We start from the raw sequence: 24198 nt of genomic DNA on the forward strand, positions 1-24198 counted from the left end.
TGGATAGATAGGTCAGAGGTGGTGGCAAACTCTCCTTCAGTTCAAGGTTTCAAACAATGGAATAATGATCATAGTAATGGAGAAACAAATGAAAATTTTCCTTTGTCCTTGTCCTCATATCTAAAATCCTTTGACTGCAAGGCAGAGGATAAGATGAGATTTTTGGATGAAGTTGCTGAGGACATTGAGAAAGAAATTGAAGGTGTAGAAGGTCAAATTCAGGCATATAGTTTTCATAATCATGATCATTATTTTCAGAAGTTTTCTATGGCAGAACGCAAGGAGACAATGCTGGTTCCTTTCTCTTTCATGATTGAGGAACTGAACACTGTTGTTGAAGATCAGTTTGCACAACCAGAAAGTTACAAGAAAAATCAAGCTGATCATGTATTCTGGGATCCTATAGCTGACTACATGGAAGAGTTTTACTCTCCAGTGTTTCAGTTTTCCTATAAAGATCAGAGACAATTTCAGTGGCAGCAGTCATCACACTATCATATTGGCTCTGAACTCCGATGCAGTCAAAGAAATCAAATATCAGATAAGACAAATGATTGGCTACATTGGAAATTCCACATTGATTGAGCTAAAAGAAGTTTGAAATTGATAGGGTAGGTAGGTAAGATAAATGCAAATAAGCTCAAGGTTGACTGAGCATTTTTTTTTTAGTAGTGGTAGATATAGACTTCTTTCTCCTACAGTGATCATCAAGCTTAAGCCCGAGGTGAAGGCCCAAGGAACTTAAAGAAGATGTTTGTCAAATAAATTTTTGTACATCATAAGAGGATAAGGCACTGGAACTGCAGGTTCTTACTATACGACAAGGGCACACTATCCCAAGTGGAGCCACTGTTATCACTGACAAAATTCTCAAAGAAAAAGGGTAAGGTAAAGGTTAATTGATCCTAGACATATTCATGTTGATCTTGGTCGTGTTCATGCAATATACATTTGATACAATTCTTAGTTTGAGCAAACAAGCCCATGGTGAGCAGAGATCAGAAATGTTCATCAAGTTCAAGCGAGGCAGCTCCTCAATTAAGCAAGGAATTTAGCCGTAGGGCTAAGGAAACATCATCACAGCTGCATAAAGATGATAGAAGTAAGGCTAAGTCCTAATTTTGGACAAATTACCTTTTGATACTTACCTTGAAGAATGGTGTCTAAATATTCAATGTTGAACAATTTCATGTCAAATGGAAAAGTCATTGCAGTAAAAGGAAAGACACAAGAAAGTTAGATTTTGATCCTAAGCTGTGTTTTTGAAATTACACAGCAGTTTCGCAGCGTGCTGCGAAACCCCTGTAGCAGCCTGTTTCAGCATAAAAAAACTCTGCTTTCTGCGTTTACTAGTCAACTTCCAGGAGGTCTCTAAAGCAACTTAAAGCCTATTTTGGGAAATGGAAAGAGGTTTTTATTCCTAACAGACTGAACTAGAAAAACCTCCTTCAGTTTCCTCAAATCCGTTACGAGCTGAGAGAAATTAATGACCAAAGTTGCGCTACGAAACTGCTGTAGGTGCAGTTTTTCATCTTCTGTTTTACACCTCTTTTTCAAAGACAGATTCTGGGCAGCTGGAGTAGTGTTTCTAAAAACCAAAAGAGGTTTTTGTTCAGCATGGATTGGTTCAAAAAAGCCTCCTTCAGTTTTTCGAAATACATTGTTTATGAGAAGTTATGAGCTCTGTCCCAAGACCTATTTTTCAGCCAGAACAACAGCTTCGTAGCAGCTGAAGCTAAATAATCCAATCTCAGTCACTAGTTTTGAACTACAAGTGGAAATGTTGAAAAGGGAATATCTTTAAGGGATCCTTCAAAATTATCAATCTTCAGAAAAGTTAATACAGGTGGAGGAAACATGTATTCGAATGCAACTTTAAACTTTTGTCATAAAGTGAACACATTTACTACAGTCCAAAATATGTCAGACAAGGTGGAGGAGTTTTTGTCTTCACACGTGGACAAAAGGTAGACATGTTTCAACGTGTTAAATGGAATGGATTGTCAAGCCCAAAAGATAACCATATTTGCCAATATGGAATTGAGAAGGTTGATAATGTCTTAATATCAATATCCAAAAACCAAACACGGTGCCTGTGTAAAAATCAGTGCTGTTCCAAGTTCATCATTAACACCACTAATCCTGTGGCTTTTGAAAAAGGTGCCAATCATAAGAAGGAAAGCACACAGGTGTATAATAGAAGAAAGGTTTCCAGTTTGAGAGTGAATGGTTTCATGCCAAGGATGACTGTCAGTTAAAAGCCTATAGTCATTGCATTCAGATGGATAGGAAAATGCCCCTTGCAGAATATATTGGCTTTGGTTTGAATTTGTCTAACTCTTCAAGAAACTGGACTGACATGAATGGTTATGAAAGAATTTGCAGGGATGAAAACAAGAACATGAATACTGAGCAAAATGAGTTTTTGCAATCAAGTAGCAGAGCAGTGAAAATCTCAAGGAAAAGATAAACTATTTAAACAGTTTCGTAGCGCGCTACGAAACTGCGAAACTACTGTAGGCGCTGTTTTTAATACAGGCAAACAGTTCGATGGGATAATCAGAAATTTTCAAAGGGAACACCTAAGTGACATGTAAGAGATCAAAGGAAGCTCCCAGGCCATTCAAATTATGACAGGTGTACCTTTAACAAAGGTGAAATGTTTTGACCTAAGTTTAAAGTTTTTGATTATAAAGTCACTTTATTATCGGTCATTAGGGTTTGGAAGGAGCTGCATACGGGGAGTTTTGGTTGGCACACCTCTCCATCAAAGAAGCCTCCAGCACATCAGGAACATGGTGATGCTCTATATTCTTGGGCTATTAAAGAGCTAAAGACATGCTGCTACATATTCGAATAGATGGTGGAAGACTGGAACCGAAAAAACAGGGTATTTCTCCTAGCATCACTGAACCATTGAATCATTCAGCATCCGAAGCTAGCATGGGACATTGAATCTTCATCTCGGTCATCTCAGCCAAGCTAAAAGGAGACAGGTGTCAAAGAATAAGAAAGAATCATTCTACGAGGAGGATAAAGTTAGAGTTATAATTAAATTAGGACTCTTTAAACTCCATGTTCAGAACTTATTGTATTTAATGAGTCAGTTCAATAGCAGATAGGGGTCATTAGTGGCAGTCATCGAGCTCCCCTCATGCTGGAGGAGGAGGCTCCAAGTAGTTAGAATTATGTTTCTATATATAGCTGGATTATCTATGTAATAGGGGTTGGAGACTTGAGAAAGAGAGTTTATTTTGGCTTGTGTAAAAACTTATTTTCAGTAATACAAATGACTGCTTTTTCTTCTCAGGATTCATACAGTGTTTCAAATGCTCAAGATATAAGTGGTTTTGTTTTATCCTTTATGTTTTACAGCTGTATAGATACACAATCACTCAGAATTCACTTTGCTGCTCTGACTTCCTGTGTGTATTTGTAAGTTGAGGTTTCTATGAGAGGTATTTTGAGTGTTTAAGCATTACATGCCTTGACTTCTATGAATGAGTAGTTTTATAGTTTGCTGAAGTGATGATTAACTCCATGAGCCCAATGGAAGTCTTTGTAATGTCTGTCCAGCCAACATATGTGTAAAATTTACTTTGCAAGAGTTAGCCATCTCATCAATAATTAAAATCAATAACCCTTTGAGAGAGCCCTCTCAGGCTAAGGAGGCTAAGCCTTAGTCAAAAGTCTGGTTTGAAATAGTTACACAGAGTCTTACTGATTAGCAGCCTTCAGTGCTTGATTTTGTGATAACAGATTGGTAATCAAGCGAATTTCTAGCATGTTCGACTTTAACACATCTATTCACATGTTAGAATTTGTACTTTGATCGGGTTGTGTTGGAGCACAAGACTTTGGGCTTAGATTACAAAAGTCCAGGTTGCAAGGTGATGTGACATGATCATGCTGATATACATGTCTCTTTTAGATCGATGGCTATGACCATACCATGAGTTGTTATATGTGATCCTTCTCATTATTGGATGGTTGTGACCATACCTTAGTTTTGATACGATCCTCCTTACTAGATGGTTGTGCCCATACCTTGGATCCATATATATGATCATTCGCTAGATGGTTGCATCCATACCACGATTCATGTATCATTTATCAGAGATTTCAGTGATGTATATGTATATATGCTTACTTCCAGGTTCTCCAGTGTCGGTCTTCGGTTCCCCACATCTACTTGTAAAGCATTTCACCCCTCACTCTAGTTCAGCCTTCACGCTTTAGGAGGCATCTGTTACATAGCATTTTTTTCACTGTCCCTGTACTCCCCGTTCCTCGATCTTCGAGGACCTCTATAGTGAAACCTACATTCTTTCCCATCATGAAGAGTCTGCCTTTACATCCCTCTTAATGAGCAAAACATTCCCCCTTTTTCATCATTTCCCAAGAATCTTCCTTTTATCCCAGTTTACAAGACCAACGCTAGTGCTCAATTCCTTCCTCGCACCGATTTGCAAAGTTTGGAACCAGGCCTAGCACCATACAGCACAAGTGAGCCCTTCATCGCTCACGTCGATCCTCTTTTGGCAAGTTTTTAAAAATGGAGTCGAAGCTTCGTAACGGAAGTCTAGTAAATGGTTGGTATGGATAGAGCCGAGGAAGTCAGTTTGGGATCCTTTCCCCTATTAATATGGAACAAACCAAAGAGATAAGCCCTCTCCCATCATAAGAGGAACCATATCCCCTCCATAAAAGCTATATAAACTCCTCCTTTTGCAAGCTGAACTAGTCTTTTTGGAGCTTGAATAACCGGCAAGATATCTATAGATTTTAGCCTTCTAGTTTGTGTTTGTCAAGGGAAAATAGTGTGTTTGGTTTTGTTTGGAACTAAAGGGAAGAAACCTTAAACTTCCATTGTTGGGGCTATCCATGAGATGCTAGAAGAGGTGTGGGAACCCGGATACGTCGAAGGAGACCTGAAACGTCAAGGCTTTGGTTGTATCTCTTTCTGAGTTTTATACGAATACAACTAATGGTTTATTTCCTACATTGATTTTCATAATACATTTAATGGCTTAAGACTCCTTGACTTTTTAAGTAGATTGAATGTGATTGTATGCTATCACGTTTGTTGTTGTCTCTTATGTGTTTGTTTTAGGTATCTGAAGGAGAGAAACGAAAGGAAGCTGGAACAAGGAAGTGAGGTTATCATCAAGCAGATTAGCATTCTAAGAGGTAGACCCTCTTATTCGATTCTAGGCTAAGGAAGTTTACATTAGATTGTTTGTTTGTGGCTAGACCCTCTCTCTCGGGCTAGAGGGATTGTCCTTGTCCGCATCAAGAATTTACCTACACCACAGGGATCCATCACGTGCTCAAATAGCTCACTAAAGAGTTTCCTCAACCAAATTGCTTCACAAGTGGCCATACTCGCAACAATGTATTTGGCCTCGATGGTGCTTAGTGCAACCAATTTCTTCTTCCTGCTCATCCAAGATATAGAAGCATACCACAAAGAGAAGCACCACCCAGATGTTCTCTTAAGATCCACCACACTGCCAACCCAGTCAGCAACTCAATGTCCATATAGCCTCAAATTCCTGGCAGAGATTCTTAGCAGCAATCCCATGAATGTGATGAGGCTCGAACATATATTAACTTAATGTATTCACTATGAAGCATATGTCAGGATGGGAGTTGACCAAAAACATCAGGGCCCCCACAAGTTGACGATGCTCGGAAGGGTTCACCAATCTAGGCCCAACAACACTTCTACATAGCTTCTTAAACTTGAGTTCCATCAGAGTAGTCACGGACTTGCAATCCACCATCCCACATATCTCAAGTAGCTTCATAATGTATTTTCTTCGAGAAAGGAAAATCTCACTTGGCTTTTTCCATACCTCCAGCCCTAGGAAATAATGCATCAATCCTAGGTCCTTCATCCAAAACTTGGAAGACAAATCCCTCTTGTATTGATGAATGAGAGGGTCATCACCTGTCAAAAAGAGATCATCCACTTAAAGGACTAGAATGAGAGGTATGTCCTTTTCAACCTTGAAGTATAGGTTCGGGTCAGCATGACTCCTTTGTAATCCCAACTTCAATATAGCTATCGATCCTCTCATACCAAGCCCTAGGGGCTTGCTTCAACCCATAGAGGTCTTTCTTCAACCTGCATACATGTGTCTCACGATCATGAACCTCGAACCCCTTGGGTTGTTCCACATAGACTTCCTCTTTAAGAGAACCATGCAAGAAGGCAGTTTTGACATCCATCTAGCGTAGGCTTCATCCTTGTGAAGCAGAAAGGGCTATAATCGAATGGATGGTGGTATATCAGGAAATCGGTGAAAAAATCTCATAATAGTCTACTCCTTCCTTTTGAGAGAAGCCTCAAGCTACAAATCTGGCCTTGAACTTTTCATCGCTTCCATCAGCTCCATGTTTGATATTGTAGAGCCATTTTTAAGTGACCACTGACTTCTCCTTGGGTTTAGGAACCACATCCCAGACATCATTCTTCATGATCGACTCATACTCCTCGTTCATCACATCCTTCCAAACTCGTTGCTTCACAGCTTCTTTGAATGTGCAAGGCTCAGATTGTACAATGGTACTCATGCAAGTTAAGTACCCATGGTACCTATTTGGCTTCTCGCTTTCACGAAAAGTCCCCCTTGGTGCAATATGTTTCTCAGCATCTTCAAGAGTATCTTTGAGCCAAAAAGGTCTTTTTCTTGAAGTAGAGGGCTCATTAGGAGGTGGATCAATGGGACCCATCAAACCTTCAACATCAGGCATCGATTCATTAGACAAAGGTTCATCCTGCTTTTCTACATCAACATCATCATGGTCCTTCCTAGGAATAGGAAGATCCTAGATCTTTCTAAGAGTAGAATCTTCATTGAAAGTGACATTATGACTTAATTCCACTTCCCTTTGACCAGGTACATAGATTATATATGCCTTCGAAGTTTCCCTATAGCCCACAAACGTTCCTTTCTTCCTAGATGCATCTAGTTTATTTATTTTATCTTTCGACACATGAAAATATACGGGACAACCAAAAATTCTAAAATGAGAAACATTAGGTTTCTTACCGGTGAAAACTTCTTCAGGTGTCTTAAATTCCAAAGCTTGATGTGGGCATCGGTTTTGGACATACACAACGATGTTGGAAGCTTCACCCCTAAGAACTTCATAATACCTTGATCACGAAGCATATCATGGGTGGCTTCTATGATAATGTGACTTCCTTTCGGAAACACCATTTTGTTCAGGAGTATATGCAGTAGTGGTCCCCCTCTTAATGCCAACTTCTCTACAATAGTCTTTGAATTCATTTGACTCATATTAGGTCCCATTATCCATCCTCAATATTTTGATTTTCTTCCATGCTTGATTCTCGACCAAGGATTTGAATGAGAGGAACCATTTCAATACTTCATCCTTCTTCTTTAAGAAATATATCCATCTTTTGCGAGAGAATTCATCCACAAAAATAGCATAGTATAAATATCCACCCAAATATGCCACGGGTAACATACCTGATAGATCAGAATGGACCAATTGAAGAATATCAATGGTTTGAGTCTCACTTGAGGGGAATGGTCCCATTGTATGTTTTCCAACTTCACATCCCTAACAAACACCTTCATGATTTAAATTGAATTCGAGCATACCTGTGACCATCTTCCTTACATCATGTAAGGCTTTGAAATGAAGGTGAGAAAATATTTGGTGCCATAGTTCGAATTGAAGAGAAGTATCACAAGTCATTGTTCCCAACACACTTCGTCCAACCTGATAGAGACCTTCAACCCTGAATCCAAGAGTGAATGCATCTCTTGGGTTCCTTTTTCAAACACGAACCTTCCCATCAATAAATGTCACCTTTAAATCTTTATCTTCCATTGCATAAATAGAGACCAAATTATTTTTCAGATCAGGTACATATACTACTTCTTGTAAGTGGAGGTTTTGATTGTGATTTAAGTGAAGAGAAACAGTCCCAATTCCTTTCATGGGATAAGTGGCAGTATTCCCAAGTATAATATCCATATTTGTCTTCTTTTCAACCAAGTCTGAGAGAGCTTCTTTGTACTCAGTGAAGTGTCTTGAGGCACAACTATCAATCAACCAATTATCCAATGTATCCAGAGGAGAGGTAGTGGAGAGGGCAGAAATAAGATAAAATTCATTTTTATTTAAAACATTAACTTCTTCATACCTATATTTTCTCGAATTTTTGGGAGGAATACCTATTCCATTTCAAGTAGCGTGATCATTCCTCTTTCCTTTGTTATTGGACCTGTTGTTCCTTTTATTTCCATTGCCTTTGAATTTGTTTCTATTGTTGTCATCGTCTCTTAGAGTATCCTTCTTGTGAGGACACTCTCTAGCAAAGTGGCCAAACCTCTTCCAATTAAATCACCTTCCTTTCCTTCCTTCTTTGAACCCCAGCTTGAACCCTTGTCCTTGATTCCTTGAACCAACATTGTTCCTTCTCTTAGAATGAGAGGAGAAGGCGGTAGGATTGTTTCCATTTGAGGGCTTGTCTCTTTCCATCATCCTTATTTCTTCTTGAATCAAATCCCAGAATCCTATCATTTTCTAGGATGGTAGTGTTAAACACAACCCAATCTCTTGTAAGGCCTCCAAGTGTAATAAGTGTGATCTCCCTATCACCAATTACTTCTCCAATAGATAAGAGATCATTATTGATCTTGGTAATCCTCATGAATTAGGATTGAATGGATTCTCCTCTGTCCATATTGATGTCTTTCAACTTGTTCTTGAGAAAGAGAACATGATTTACATTATTTACTTTGAACATCCCAACCAACTTGTGATACATCTCCTTGGATATTTCCAAATTAGAAATATAGGCAACCAAAGGCTTATGCATAGAATCAAAAATAATATTCCTAGATTTAACCTCACCTTTCTTGTACTTTGTTTGTGCAACAACAGATGCATTTGAAGGAGGCTCTGCTATTCTTCCTTTGACATAGCCATGACATCATTTTCTTCCAATGTCAGATCTAGAGTCATCTTCCATGCATGATAGTCAGATTTGTCCTTGATCTTGTCCTCGGATTTGAAGAATGATGTAGTTGTCATTGGGATCAATTCCAAGTCCTTTTCTAATGGCTTCCCTTAGTGATTTCTTTGCTTCACTCTTGCGTGGGTTTTGTCTTCACCTAAGATCTAATACCATGCTAATTTTAGATAACAATGGTATGTTCTATGTGTTAACACAATTTAATTCAATGTTCCTTATCAGCCCAATGACAATTTCCAATTATCTTCAGTAGCAATCACATTAACTTATACACATTGATAGTAAATGCAGATAGAACATAAAAAACATATGCAAAAGACAATCCAAGAAAAGAGGACACAAGATGTGGCAGATGCCAAGGACAAACACCAATGTGGGAAAACCCTTTGATCAAATCTTCTTATTATTCTTCAATAGTTCAGCACAGAGAGAGAGAGAATACAAATATCAGAATTACATGCCCAAAATAGTTCTACCAAATCAGCAGTCAATGCAGCCCTAACCATAAATTCAATGGTGGTCAAAGCTGCCCCAAAACGTCCTACAAGAAGCTCGGTAAACAACAGAAGAATGTGGCCTTCCAAGCGACTCAAATTCAACCCAAAACCAGCTCGATCAACCCAGTTAAATTCTGTTGTAATTCTGCAATCAAACCAGAAGGTCAACACAATAATCAACTCAGTCAAAAAATCCCCAAACACCTCGAAAATTGTGCCAATGAATGCGTCCTACAGAAATAGAACTTCTTCCCACAAAACTAAAGTCAACGTTGCTCAAATACTCCAAGTCAATGCTGGTCAACACATGCCCTAATCTCTGAAATTTCAGCCTCCAAAACTAGTCTAGAAATTTGTCCTCTTCCACACGTGCGAAGTAGAGAGCCTCTGAGTTGTATGAACCAATCAAGAGAGGAGAGAGAAGATGATGTGATGAGTTGAGATGGTGTCCAAATGAGAGAAGGGTTGCTTCTATATATGCACTTCGTTGAGGGTGAGGAGACATATCCATGGGGTTTCATGGGCCTACATTTCACTGAGGTTGACCTCGACAATTTGTCCATGAGAAAGAATAAATTCAAAATCACATTTCTGCTTGTCAGAATGAGATGATATTTACATCAAAATTATACCTCTTGAAAAGAGGAATCCAATGCAATAATCATCTCCATAATATGAGCTTTCTAAGGTGGAAGTTGGCTCTAGTTTCCAATTTTAATAAAGGGCCATCAACAAGACCAAAATCATGTATATATTTCCACTTCCTCGCGTTGGTGACTTAATTGATTGTTTGAGTGGTGCTAAATACTTTTCTAAAATTGATCTGAAAAGTGGATACTGCCATATTAGAATTAGAGAAGAGGATGATTGGTGTTGATTTCTTGTATAATTGGATGTGCTCTAAGTCTCAAATTTTGTAGGGAGGCTTGGGCACATGTATTCCAAAGAAACCAGAAAGCGTTTTGGGAAATTCCACTTGGAGACAGTTTTATTAAAATAATTAATTATTTTTAATGGGTCCTTAAGTCTAAACTTAGGAAATTAAAATAATTAGTCGGTATTAATTTAATTGTGGGTGTAACTTCTAGAAGAAGATGAGGATCAAGCAGAAATGATCTTAGCCATTGATTACCTTCTAATTTGGGTCATTGAATGTCAACGAGAATATTATTTAAGGAGGCTTGAGGGTCATTTGGAAGACACACGGGGAGTTGATCCGTCAGATCGAATTGTTGAAGCTAGAGGAGCATAGTGATTTCGTAGTGATCATGCAGAGAGGGGAAGAGAGAATTTTGGTTGGAGTATCTTCTCCGAAGCAAAGAATAATCAGTAGAGAGGCGAAGAGACATGCAGAGGAGGCGACACAGTGCTCAAAGAGGGTGATGCAAAGCCAGGAAGGACTCATACAGAGTAGCGCAGAGCCTTCACGCAGAAGTATGAGATTTACTGGGGGTTTGACGTTCTGAGCCAGGAGGGCTAGAGTCATCTCTTGAGAGAAAATCGATCCAGCAAAAAGGTGACGCAGGGACCTAGAGGTTGTGACACAGGCCCACACAATGACTGCGTAGACGCAGCACAAAAGTAGTTGGGGACTTGTTGGTTCAGTTTTCAGATCAATTGGGACTCGCAATGTAGAGTGAAGTAGTCTCACTAATTTCTTATGTCGAGCGATATTCTCTGTACTAGATTTCCTGCAAGGCATCTAGAGGTTGTATTAAGAAATAACTTATACTTAATAATAAAACCCTGCAGATCTGTTGCACCAGTTTTCCCGCATGAGGTTTTTCCGAGGATATTTGTCTAAAAATAATTGTCATTTGTGTTCTATCTCCCTATTGTTCAGTTTCTTGTTTCGACATATTATTTTAAATGTTGTAGGTTGCAGTGTATGTATTTCAATGTTTGTCGTAGGAAATTGCAAATAACTTGTTCATGTAAATTAACAAGTAGGAGAAATAATATCAGTTGCTGCAGTAGGATTCCAGGTTTCAGGAATTTTCACAACTGGAAGATAACCTTCAAAACAAATTATGGACTATATGAGTGGTTAGTGATGCCTTTCGGTCTTACTAATGCAGGTTAGTACCTTTATGAGGCTAATGAAATAAGTATTGGAGGAGTTCACTAGAAAATTTGGTGTTGTGTATTTAGATGATATTTTGGTGTATAGCTAGACAAAGGAAGAACATTTAAGGGATCTCAAGTTAGTATAGAGCACCCTGCAACAAGAGAAATTGTTGATAAATCTAAATAAATGTAGTTTCATGAAGAAAGAGTTGGTATATTTGGGCTTTTTAATTTCTGAGGATGGGCTCAATGAGGGTAAAGTGAAGGAAATTATTATTTGGCATGTTCCTAGGAATATTTTTGAGGTAAGAAGATTCCATGGTCTTGAAAGATTCTACAAAAAAATTATTAATAACTTTAGAAATGTTTGTACTCCCATTGTAGAAACTATTAAGGAAATTAAACCACCTTTTAGATGGACTATGGAAACTGATAAAAAATTTAAATTGTTGAAGCAAAAGATCACTTAGTAGCCAATTTTACCCTTACCATATTTCAACAAATCTTTTCAAGTTGAAATAGACGCAATTGGAGCTTCCATTGGAACTATTTTGAGTCAAGAAGGAAAATTGATTTCTTAGTTCAGTGAAAAGATGAATAAAGCAAAACAAAAATATTCTTCTAGTGATAAAGAATTTTGTGCTATTGTTCAAGCTTTGAAAGAGTGGAGGCATCACCTCATGTCCAAAAAAATACTTTATTTACTGATAATCACGCTCTGCATTTCATAAGAATCTAACCAAAGTTGAATCATAGACATGCCAAATGGGTGAAATTTCTACAAAAATTTAATTTTGTAATTAAATATACGAGTGGGTCATGAAATAAAGTAGTTGATGCTTTAAGTACAATTAACTTAGTTCTACAGGAGATTCAAATCAATATCTTGGGATTTGATGAACTCATGGAAATGTATAAGAGTAACGCAGAGTTCAAAGAAGCTTATGCAGCCTGTGAAAACCCAATTAGTGTGAATACAAATCAATGGTCAAGTTATATTATTTAGGAAGGGTTTTTATTCAATGACAATATGTTTTGCGTACCCAAATGTTCCATGAGGGAAAACTTAATAAATATAAGCACAATGGAGGATTAGAAAGACACTTTGGAGCTAATAAAACCTTTGCTATATTAATTTCTTTTTTATTTTTGTCTAGGAATGAAAGTTGATGTAAACAACTTTGTGGAAAGATACAAAGTATGTTAACAGGAAAAAGAGAGAAGCCAAAATGCAGGATTGTATCAGCCAATGTCAATCACTAGTTGGCCTTGGAATTCTGTTAGAATGGATTTTGTTTTGGGATTACCTCGAACACAAATAGGTAATGATTCTATTTTTGTTTTTGTGAATAGGTTTTCGAAGATGCCATGTTTTGTTTCTTGTATAAGAATTACTGATTCAACCAGTGTTGCAAATCTATTTTTTAACGAAAATGTAATATTACATGGATTTCCTAGAAGTATTGTATCAAATAGGGATAGAAGATTTGTACGCCACTTTTGGAAAACATTATGGAAAAAACTAGGCACTAATTTAAACTTCAATTCAACTTATCCCCCAAAAATAGATGGATGGACAGAGATGGTGAAGAGAAGTTTAGGAAACATTTTGAGAAATATGGTGAATAAACATCCCAAACAATGGGATTAGATACTCAAGTTGATTTTTCTTATAATGACTCATCTAACATAAGTGTAGGAATGATTCCATTTCAAATATTGTATATAATTTACCCCACGGGAGTGTATGAACAAAGAATTTTAGAAAGAAGGAGATGAAAAGTACAGATGGTGAAGATTTTGCAGTGAGTATGTAAGATTTGTAGGAAAGAGTCAAGCAACAATTGCACAAGAAAAAAAAGTACTAACATAGAGAAGACATGAGAAGATGATAGATATACTTTGAAGTTGGTGACCTAGTAATGGTGTACTTGAGAAAGGAGAGGTTTTCTGTAGGGACATATAACAAACTTAAGCTCAAGAAAATTGGTACATGTAAAATTGTGAGCAAAAATTTCTCCAATGCTTATGAATTGTAACTCCCTAAAGGCATTGGAATATCATCAATTTTTAATGTAGCAGACATGTACCCATTAAAGGAACCAGGCATTGTTACAATAGATGCACCTATATGTGATGAAGACCATACCAGTAAGTGGAAGAAGCAACTGCCCAAAGCAACTCAGAAAGAAATTTGTTGAAAATTGGCAACAAGAAATTGCTAAAAATAGAAGTGCTAAAAATAGTAGTTTTGGCATCAGTGCTGGATTGGGTAACAGGGAATGAAAAATGGAAGTGTTAAAAATAGAAGTTCTATTTTTAGCAATTCAAGTTGGATTCCTATTTTTAGACAGTCCCTGGTCTAAAATAGGAAGTAAAATTCGAATTTTGTCTTACCAGCAGTTTGAATATTAATTAATTAATTCTCCATGAGTTAATTAGTTAAGGAAAATCAAACTTGAAGTCTTTGTGAGAACATGCAATAATTTCTCCACTGATTGGGGAATGTGTCCTTGATTTGCTCCATTGCTTGAGGAATTAAGGATGAGTTCTATATTGAGAGGATCAGTTGACTTAGTTTAACTTCGTCAAGTTCAGTTAGATTAATTTAACAAGTTGTTAAATTAATGAGATACAGCTTGTTGATGCTTGCATGCATGTGACAACTGTTATTTTTAGATAATTGAGTATTCTCTCATGGATAACTGATGCATGTCAGTTCAGATAGAGACCCAGTTGAGATCAGAGAAGGGACAGTGTACTATCAGTTGGATGAATATTTTTCATATAAAGGAAGCTCATCCATGATGAGGATTTATCTCCTTCAGGTTTGTGCAGTTAGATCAGAGGTTAGTGAGTGTGTGAAGAGACCAATTCACACATGTGACATCACTGGACCCCAAGGAAACTGCACAAGGAAATAGGAGGCTTGGAGGGGAGAGGAGAAGGTTTGTGAGAAGCCTTTGACTGTCTATGAGTAGTAGAGGGATTGTACTGAGAGCTGGATAGCTTCCGAGCTAAGGCTTTGTGTAATCCGGACTATATTTCCACTTGTATGATAATATAGAGATGGGGTTTTAGGCAGGTGCCTTCCCCAGGTAAATTCTTCTGTGTTATGTGTGATTGATTCCTTCTTATCAGTTATATGTTTTCTTATTGATGTTGCTCATGGTTGATTAAGCTTCCGCTAAATTGGTTGTAGAAGTAGATCTAGTATTATGCTTTAGTACATTGCATATATCAGTTTGATCTACAGGTGGTGAAATTTCTACATGGTATCAGAGCTAGCTGATTTGTAGAAAAATTCTACATGGCATTAGAGCTAGCTGATGTGTAGAAAAATTCTACAAAATTCTACATGGTATCATAGCACAGGTGATCAAGGAAGAACAATATACAAGAAGAGGAGATTTCAAAGTTTTGAGTTTTGGGCCGAGAGTTTGCAGAGAATATCTGAAAATTTCTGTACAAAATTTTCAGAAGAAAATAGCAGATTTGGATTCCTTGTGGAAAAATACCCCAAAAAAAAAATCGGCTGAATCGGAGTTCAGATGAGGGAGATATTGTTGATTTAAAATCAACTCATTTTCTAGAAAATTTCATGACAGTGGGAAAGTGGAAATAGATTGGTGTGCTAACCAAGAACCTATATTCACTTGAGGTACAAGATGCATGCAAAGCCTTGAGGAGCAAGGCAAACGTTAGATACTTGGTGGTTGATAGGGAGAGTAAATTACCGCTCAACATGCATCACCAGAAGAAGTCTCAGATGATTGTGGAGGAGCCACGATTGGTGTAGCAGCTTCAGGAGGTTATGGAGCAGCCACAACAGGGGAAGTTGAGAGGAGATCGAGTAGAGACATTTACTCATGCAGAGACCTCTAGTAGGGGGAAACTTCGAGCCAGGTGGGCAAAGGGATCACATGCAGCCATACCTCCAAGTAGGAGGTGGGGCGATGTGGAGTGATGGTCCCATGGAGGAGGGGCAAGATCCTTGAGGTACCCAATCTCTTGGATGAGACCTTGCTACGGGAGCCCTGATGTGGAGTAGCAGGAACTGACTGATTGGGTAGAGACAGATGTGGATGGAGCGGCAGAGAGAGCTACAGTGCAGGGAATCCCAGGACAACGTAGAGCATGCAGGCTGTAGCAATGCGAGAGGCACGAGTGTGTTGCACTGTGCAGGGTAGCACAGAGAAGGGTGCAACGGTGCGAGATGCATGGAGATGTTGCAGTAGTGCAGAGGTCAGAGAGGGAGCACTTTTTAGCAGCAGGTAGAGCTTCAGCATCAGAGTATGTTTCTAACCCAATAGAGTGGTCGATTGGGAGTTTTTTTTGTTCTGAGAGTTGTTGGAGCAACCACACTTGGTAGATGTGCTGCATGCAGAACATTCCAAAGGTACAAGATCGGGTTCGAGATGAAGCCTTTCTTGTTGAGAGGGAGTGTTGAAAATTGGCAACAAGAAATTGCTAAAAATAGCACTGCTAAAAATAGCAATTTGGGCATCAGTGTTGGATTGGGCAACATCGAATGAAAAATGGAAGTGCTAAAAATAGAAGTTCTACTTTTAGCAGTTCAAGTTGGATTCCTATTTTTAGACAGTCCCTGGTCTAAAATAGGAAGTAAAATTCGAATTTGGTCTTACCAGTAGTTTGAATATTAATTAATTAATTCTCCATGAGTTAATTAGTTAAGGAAAATCAAACTTGAAGTCTTTGTGAGAACATGCAATAATTTCTCCACTGATTGGGGAATGTGTCCTTGATTTTCTCCACTGATTGAGGAATTAAGGATGAGTTCTATATTGAGAGGATCAGTTGACTTAGTTTAACTTAGTCAAGTCAGTTAGATTAATTTAACAAGTTGTTAAATTAATGAGATACAGTTTGTTGATGCTTGCATGCATGTGACAACTGTTATTTTCAGATAACTGAGTATTCTCTCATGGATAACTTATGCATGTCAGTTCAGATAGAGATCCAGTTGAGATCAGAGAAGGGATAGTGTACTATCAGTTGGATGAATATTTTTCCTATAAAGGAAGCTCATCCATGATGAGGATTTATCTCCTTCAGGTTTGTGCAGTTAGATCAGAGGTTAGTGATTGTGTGAAGAGGCAAATTCACAAATGTGACATCAATGGACCCCAAGGAAACTACACAAGGAAATAGGAGGCTTGGAGGGGAGAGGAGAAGGTTTGTGAGAAGCCTTTGACTGTCTATGAGTAGTAGAGGGATTGTACTGAGAGCTGGTAGCATCCTAGCTAAGGCTTTGTGTAATCCAGACTATATTTCCACTTTTATGATAATATAGAGATGGGGTTTTAGGCAGGTGCTTTCCCCGGGTAGATTCTTCTGTGTTATGTGTGATTGATTCCTTCTTATCAGTTATATGTGTTCTTATTGATGTTGCTCATGGTTGATTAAGCTTCCGCTAAATTGGCTGTAGAAGTAGATCTAGTATTATGCTTTAGTACATTGCATATATCAGTTTGATCTACAGGTGGTGAAATTTCTACATGGTATCAGAGCTAGTTGATTTGTAGAAAAATTCTACATGGTATCAGAGCTAGCTGATGTGTAGAAAAATTCTACAAAATTCTACAAAATTGAAGCAATATTGGGTCAGAAAGTAATCAAGAGAACTAGGAGTAACGATTATCCTAAATATCTGGTTAGATGGAAACAAAAACTAGTAGAAGATGCTACATAGATGACATCAATATATATTATCAAGTATGACACAAGTGTTGAGAAGTTAATGAATAGTTCATTTTTCCCCAAGAGTCTGATGCAGGGGCATCTACAAGCCAAGACCTTTTTGGCCTCTTGGGTCAAAAGTCATTTATTAAGGGAGTTGGTTCCCTAATTTGTTTACTAAGGGAATTTGGGTTCCTTAAGCTATATAATTTGTAATATATTAGTTGTAGTCTAGAAGGAATTTAATTTGTTAGGAAGTTAGATGAGTGTCATTTAATTTCTATGTAAAGGAGATGAATTGGCTAAATCGTGGATTTGTTAGAAATTTTAAGAAAATCTTGAGTTTGTTGGATTGTATGAGAACTCTAGGAAGAGATTTTTCATATGTAATAGATAGATAAGATAGGAGAGAGAACGAGAGAGTGATTATGTCCTATTGAGGAAATATGTGTAAAACTATGTAACTATTAAATTTCCTTCCATTCCATAAATAAGATTAAGTTTGTTTCCTACTTGTGTCGAAGATCTTTATGCATGCATGAGTTTTGTGTCAAACAACTAGATCAAATTTATTTGTAGGTTAACCAGGTGGGTGTGGAATGATGAAGTTCAAGTCATAGCGATAAAGGTTCAACAAAATACCTAACCAATTTTTTCGTTTTCTCCACTCTTTTATGAATTGATGGTGACTAAAACCTTTCCCATCTATGTTTCTCTTCTATCATAAACCATCCATAAACGATGGAAAAGGCCTCCATGTTGTGTCAAAAAACCCTTTTCTAGCCAATCTGACATCCATCAAATAGTCATGTCAAGTGGTAGATATTTGCATGTCTACGTTTTTCATTAGTCGACCATCAACCATAAAAGGTTAAAAAGACTTGATGATAACACCTTTTTTGGTCTGATCCAATAAGCATTTGGAACTTTCTTCAAATAATGATAATGATAGAAAGACACTTCCATGACAACTACATCCCATCTTGTTAGGTACCTGTAATACTAGTGTATTCCCTTATTATTATTGTCATTGTAGCCCCTTGTTGTTATTGTTGTGCCCTTACATTATTATTCTTATGTCGGTTTTGATTATATTATGACCCCTTAGACTCCTATATATAGAAAGGAGGTCTTGTCATTTGTATCATCCAACAATTGTTCATTTTTGTAATGTGAAGGAGATTTCCCCCTCAAAGAGGCTACTTTTGAAGTCATTGATCTATCTCATTCTTCTATTTTGTGAGCTGGTTGCATAACAATTGGTATCAGAGCTTTGGATTCTAGGGTTTCGTTACTTCAAACAGGTCATCATGGAATTTTCGCTATAAATTTTTTTCTACGAAGATTCAGAAGCGGAAATTAAAACCCATTTAAGCCGAAATCATGATGAACCTCAAGACTAAATTTCAAACCTTGTCTCGCTATATTTTCGGAGATATGAACTGAGGAAGTTAGGGATTTTGCAGATTCCTGAATTCGATCTCAAACAGGCCACCTTGGGAAAATTGTTATAACTTTTTCTCTGCACATCGAAATGAAATTTTGTAAAAATTTACAGAAACAGGACTTACTGTATTTTTTTGTGTATCATTTTCAGGTCCGAAGGTCAAAAAAATGACACGTGGTACTTCGTACAAGTTCACTCTATTGAACTAGTCTATAATCAGGTCTTCATGGGAGATTTGACATAACTCTTCCTTGGAGAATACAATCTAGATCAGACTTGTGGGGTTGGAAAGAGGACACAGAGGGCTATCACAAGATGAAATTTTAGACTTTGGAAATCTGAAATTACAGATATACAAGAGATTCAATATCGAATTACCACTCCTCAAACCATCAAGATAGAAGGACATATCAAGAATAAAAAGGTAATAGTGTTGATTGATTCAGGCAGCACCCATAATTTTATTCATTGTAAGATAACGAAGGAATTGAATTGCTTCTTATATCCAACACCAGAGTGTCAAGTGATGGTTGCAAATGGAGGAACCATAGATTTCTCTGGAAATGCTATAATATCAACCTATCCATGGGAGAATATGTGTTGAATAGTCCAATGCTTTCCTTTCCAATGGGTGGTGATCATGATCATGCTGTTCATTTGATTCCAGGAAGTTTTCCTCCAAACATGAGTCCTTACAGATATCCATATACCCAAAAGAGTGAAATTGAATGTTTGGTTGCAGAAATGCTAGAGGCTGGTATAAGTCAACCTAGTCAAAGTTCTTTCTCTGCTCCAGTAGTATTGGCGCACAAGAAGGATGGATCATGGCTCATGTTTCTGAATTATAGGGAGCTCAACATGATCACTATTAAAGATAAATTTCACATTCCTGTCATTGATGAAATATTGGATGAATTGCATGGAGCAATTTACTTCACCAAGTTTGACCTTCGTTCAGGATGTCATCAAATTAGAATGAAGATTGAAGACATTCTGAAAACAACATTTATAACTCATCAGTGTCATTATGAAATTTTGGTCATGCCTTTTGGCCTTACCAATGCACCTTCTACATTTCAAGGTTTGATGAATTCCATTTTCAAATCCTTCCTTAGAAAATTTGCGTTAGTATTTTTTGATGATATACTAATCTACAACAATTCTTGGAAGGATCATGTTCAACATGTTGATAGAGTGCTCAAACTATTGGAGGAGAAACAATTATATGAAAAAACCTCTGAATGTTTCTTTGGAGTAAAAGAGGTGGAACATTTGGGTCATATTGTATCTCATGAAGGTGTTAAGGTAGACCCTAGAAAAATTAAAGCCATCAAGGAATGGAAAATCCCCACATCCATAAAGCATCTTCGAGGATTTCTCAGGTTGACATGGTATTATCGTAAGTTTGTTAAGAATTATGGGAGAATAGAAATACCTCTAACAACATTAGTAAAGAAAGATGCATTTTCTTGGACTCTAGGAGCAACAAAATCCTTTGAACACCTTAAAGAGGCAATGTGCCAAGCACTGGTCTTAGCTACGTTGGAATTCATAAAAATCTTGATTGTGGAATGTGATGCCTCAGGAAATGGAATTGGTGTTGTTTTAATGCAAGAAGAAAGACCCATTTCTTTTGAAAGTAATCAAATCAAAGGAAAGTATTTACACAAAGCTATTTATGAGAAAGAAATGTTGGCAATACTACATGCACTTAAGAAATGGCAACCTTACCTAATGAGAAGACACTTCAAGGTAAAAACAGATCATGATAGTCTTAAATACTTTTTAGAAAAAATATTATCTTCAGAAGAGCAGCAAAAATGGGTCACAAAGATGTTGGGTTATGACTTCGAAATCATCTACAAAAAAGGGAAGAAAAATGTTGTTGCATATGCACTCTCAAGAAAGGATGAGGATGTGGAAGCATTTCTTTGTGCCACTTATATTATCCAACCAGATTTGAAAAACGAAGCAAGGGATGAATGGAAGAATGACGAAGGAGTGTGGGAACTCATTCAAAAATTGCAGTAAGATCCTAATACATCTGATACATTTAGCTGGAAAAATGATTCGTTATGGTACTGTTATCACTCCAGGAAACTCTCCTAGGTTGTAGCTCGGAGATGCCTAGTAACATATAATCTTCAATATTGTTCTCTGGACTATTAGAATGGATGATGGTTTGGATCAAGCCAGATAACCGCTTCAACTCTGTTTTACTCCAGACATGCATGAACACCCTCAACGTGACAAGGCTTTAGACCACTAATGCTCAATAGTTTATAGATTCAATGGATAGATGTAGAATACTAATTGTACCAACAGATGCATATATAAACATATATGAATGGCTAGCTACAGGAAGTAAATGAAACTTGAAAATCTAATTTATCAATGCAGAGATAAGATGACAATTATCTGGCATTAGACACAGAAGAAATAGGAATAACCTATTCACTTGCAAATCCAATTTATCAACGCAGAGATAAGACGACAGTTATATGGCATTACACACAGAGGAAAACATGAATAGACTTATCCAAGTGAAAGCTTAGAATAGAAGAGAAACGAACATTGAACATGTAACAGCAAAAGAATATTGTATTACTCGAATGAAGATGAGACGCTGCAAGGAACAGAGTATATACAGTCTCCAGAAGTTGAACCCTTGTTCCTTCTAACTTTCAACCATTTATAGGCTTTTACAATGCTCTCGAGCTCGAGATATATTAATCTATCCCCTCTGGCTTCTAACTGATTGATGCCATAATTAGATAAGCATGAGCATAGGGCACTGTTTCTAACAAACATAGTAACCGATTTTGGTCACTTCGCCACTCTTTCAAGTGGCTCGAACGTGTTGTGATGTTCCACAATCATTTTTCTTAATTCTGCTACATCGTGCTGCTATTTTTTTCCCTTTTCGACCATACTTTCTATTATTTTAGTTCAACGATCTGCCTGCCACAGATACTAACAGAGCCAACCACTTTCCTCCTTGGGTGACTGATGGGAAGCAGGGGTACGAGGCATATGGACCGTTGGATGAGATGAATCGACGGTTAGGATGGTGATCAGGCGGTGGAGGGCAAACCAAGGTGATCATGGACGAGGGCCGTTGGATCGAGGGAAATGGACAGTGGAGATCACACGCAAGAGGCCTGAAGTCATGGTAGGAATAGACTAAGTTCGAGCTGTCAGATCTCAGGTGAGCAGATCGGATGACTATCGGGCGGAGGAGGTGTGCGGACGATAACGCCCAGGGGGCGGTGTCATTTGGGCGGAAATGGTTTCTATTGGGCGCTCATCGGGCAGTAAGCAGTAAAGGGCAGAGTCCACCAGATGCCACTCATTGCATGCCATGTATCAGCGGGGAGAGAGAGAAAATTGCCTTTATCGGGCGGCTAATCCTCTCACTAGTTGCTCGCGCGGTATGAGCGACAACCATTAGATCTGGCTGGGGTGATCTAACAGTGGAGATCGATCGAGCATGTCTTGTCGATCGGGGGGAAACGTGGGCTGTCAGAGTGGTGGGTGATCTAATGGTGAAGGGACATGGAGTTACGGGATGTCCTCAAGAAGTGTGCGAAGGGCACGTATGGACGGAAAGGTAAGGTTTTTCGGGGGTTTTAGGGTTAATTTACTTAAGGCCCAGGCGAAAGAGGGTCTCGTTATGATGTGAGGGTCAGGTTATGATATGAGCGGAATAGAATGTAAGCAGAAGAGTGAGGAAAGTGGGGTGATGGCCTGTGTGGGGGCCTCTCCAAGATAGCAAAGTAGACCATCTCCTTCCTTTAGCCTTCAAAATGGTAGTGCCGCACCTCAGGGCTAACATTGGCTCCTTCTGGGGGTGAAAGCCTCCCTGTGAGGTTTCAAGAACTGTAGACCACTTCCTTTCTAGTAAAACCAAAATCAAATCTTCCTCCTAGTGTTCCATTGGGCATGGAGTCTATTTTGCCTAAAAGATAAAAACTAAAAACATATTTACAATACCAAGGCTTTGAAGCCTTAAATGAAATAAAGTTTCAAAAACCGCCCATTGACTGGGCCACCAAAAACATCTCCTTCCTTCCAGACTGTGCAGAATAAAGGTATTGTTCTGTTGAATTTGAGCAATGATAAACGGACCTGTCCATAAGGAGTCAAACTTACCATGATTACCTTTCTTTTCCTTAAATGCATCCCATTTGAGAACCCAGTCACCAACTTGGAAATTGTCCACTTTTTCCTTCCTGTCAAAGGTTTCTTTGATTTTCTTCTGATGAGATTTTGACTTCTCAACCAGCTGCTCTCTGATCTGCTATAGTTCAACCAGGTTATTCATTCTTCTTACCATGTCATTCTCTTCATCTTGTTCTTCTTGCAGGAATTTGGCCACAGGGAGAATCAGTTGGATAGGAAAAATAGCATCAGTGCCATAAACCAGCTTGAATGGAGAATTTCCTATGGACTTCTTGTTGGTCACCCTGTCAGCCCATAGTGCAAACTTCAACTTGGAATCCCAGCTCTTTTTGTTGTCTTCCAACAACTTCTTGATTATCCTCACAAGACTCTTGTTAGATGATTCTGCCAGGCCATTTCCCTGAGGATAATATGAGGTAGAATGCACCAACTGAATGCCCATGGATTCACACATGTCTACCAATTCTTTTGCCCTGAAAGTTGTTGCATTATCAGTGACTAGTTTGGTTGGGCAACCAAATCTAGTGAAAATATTCTCATTTAAAAATTTTAGGACAACCTGGTAATTAGCATTCGTAGTGGGTATAGCCTCAATCCATTTGGTGAAATAATCAGTGGCTACCAATATCCATTTATGTTGGCCACTGGAATGTGGATTAATCTCACCTATGAAGTCCAAGCCCCACTGCTGGAAGGGACCATTGACATGTACTGGCTTCAAGGGCAGATATTTTAGCTGTTGTTTTCCTGCAAACCTCTGACATTTGTCACAAGACTTCACAAAAGAAAATACATCAGAGAACAAAGTCGGCCAATAATACCCAGCTCTCAGGATCTTGTGGGCTATGGTTTTCCAATAATGATGCCCTCCATAGAGGCTAGAATGGAACTGGTGCATGACTTCCACAGATTGTCCTTTATCTAGACATCTCAAGAGGATTCCTGATGGGTCTTTCCAATAAAGCAGATTTTTATTAATGCAGAATTTGGCTGATCTAAGTTTAATGGCTCGGGCTTGACTTGAGCTAAGCCTTGGAGGGACTTCTAACTTCTGCAAAAAATGAACTATGTTGGAGTACCATTCACAGGTGGCTAGATTTTCAGCCAAAGACTGATTCTGCTTTTGTTCTTCTGCTGCTTTCTCTGTCTGCTCATCCTCTGAAATTGGACTCATGCATTTGATGTCTAACAAACTGCAATTTTCCTCAGCCATAAGCTTAGCCAAGCCCTGGCCTTTGACCAGCTTAGTGGGCTTCACATATATGTTGAACTCTATGAACTTC

The sequence above is a fragment of the Pinus tabuliformis genome, chromosome 1_2, assembly GCF_031772625.1.
Source record: "Pinus tabuliformis cultivar Carrire ecotype Pingquan chromosome 1_2, CPIR1, whole genome shotgun sequence".
Classification (NCBI taxonomy): Eukaryota; Viridiplantae; Streptophyta; class Pinopsida; order Pinales; family Pinaceae; genus Pinus; species Pinus tabuliformis.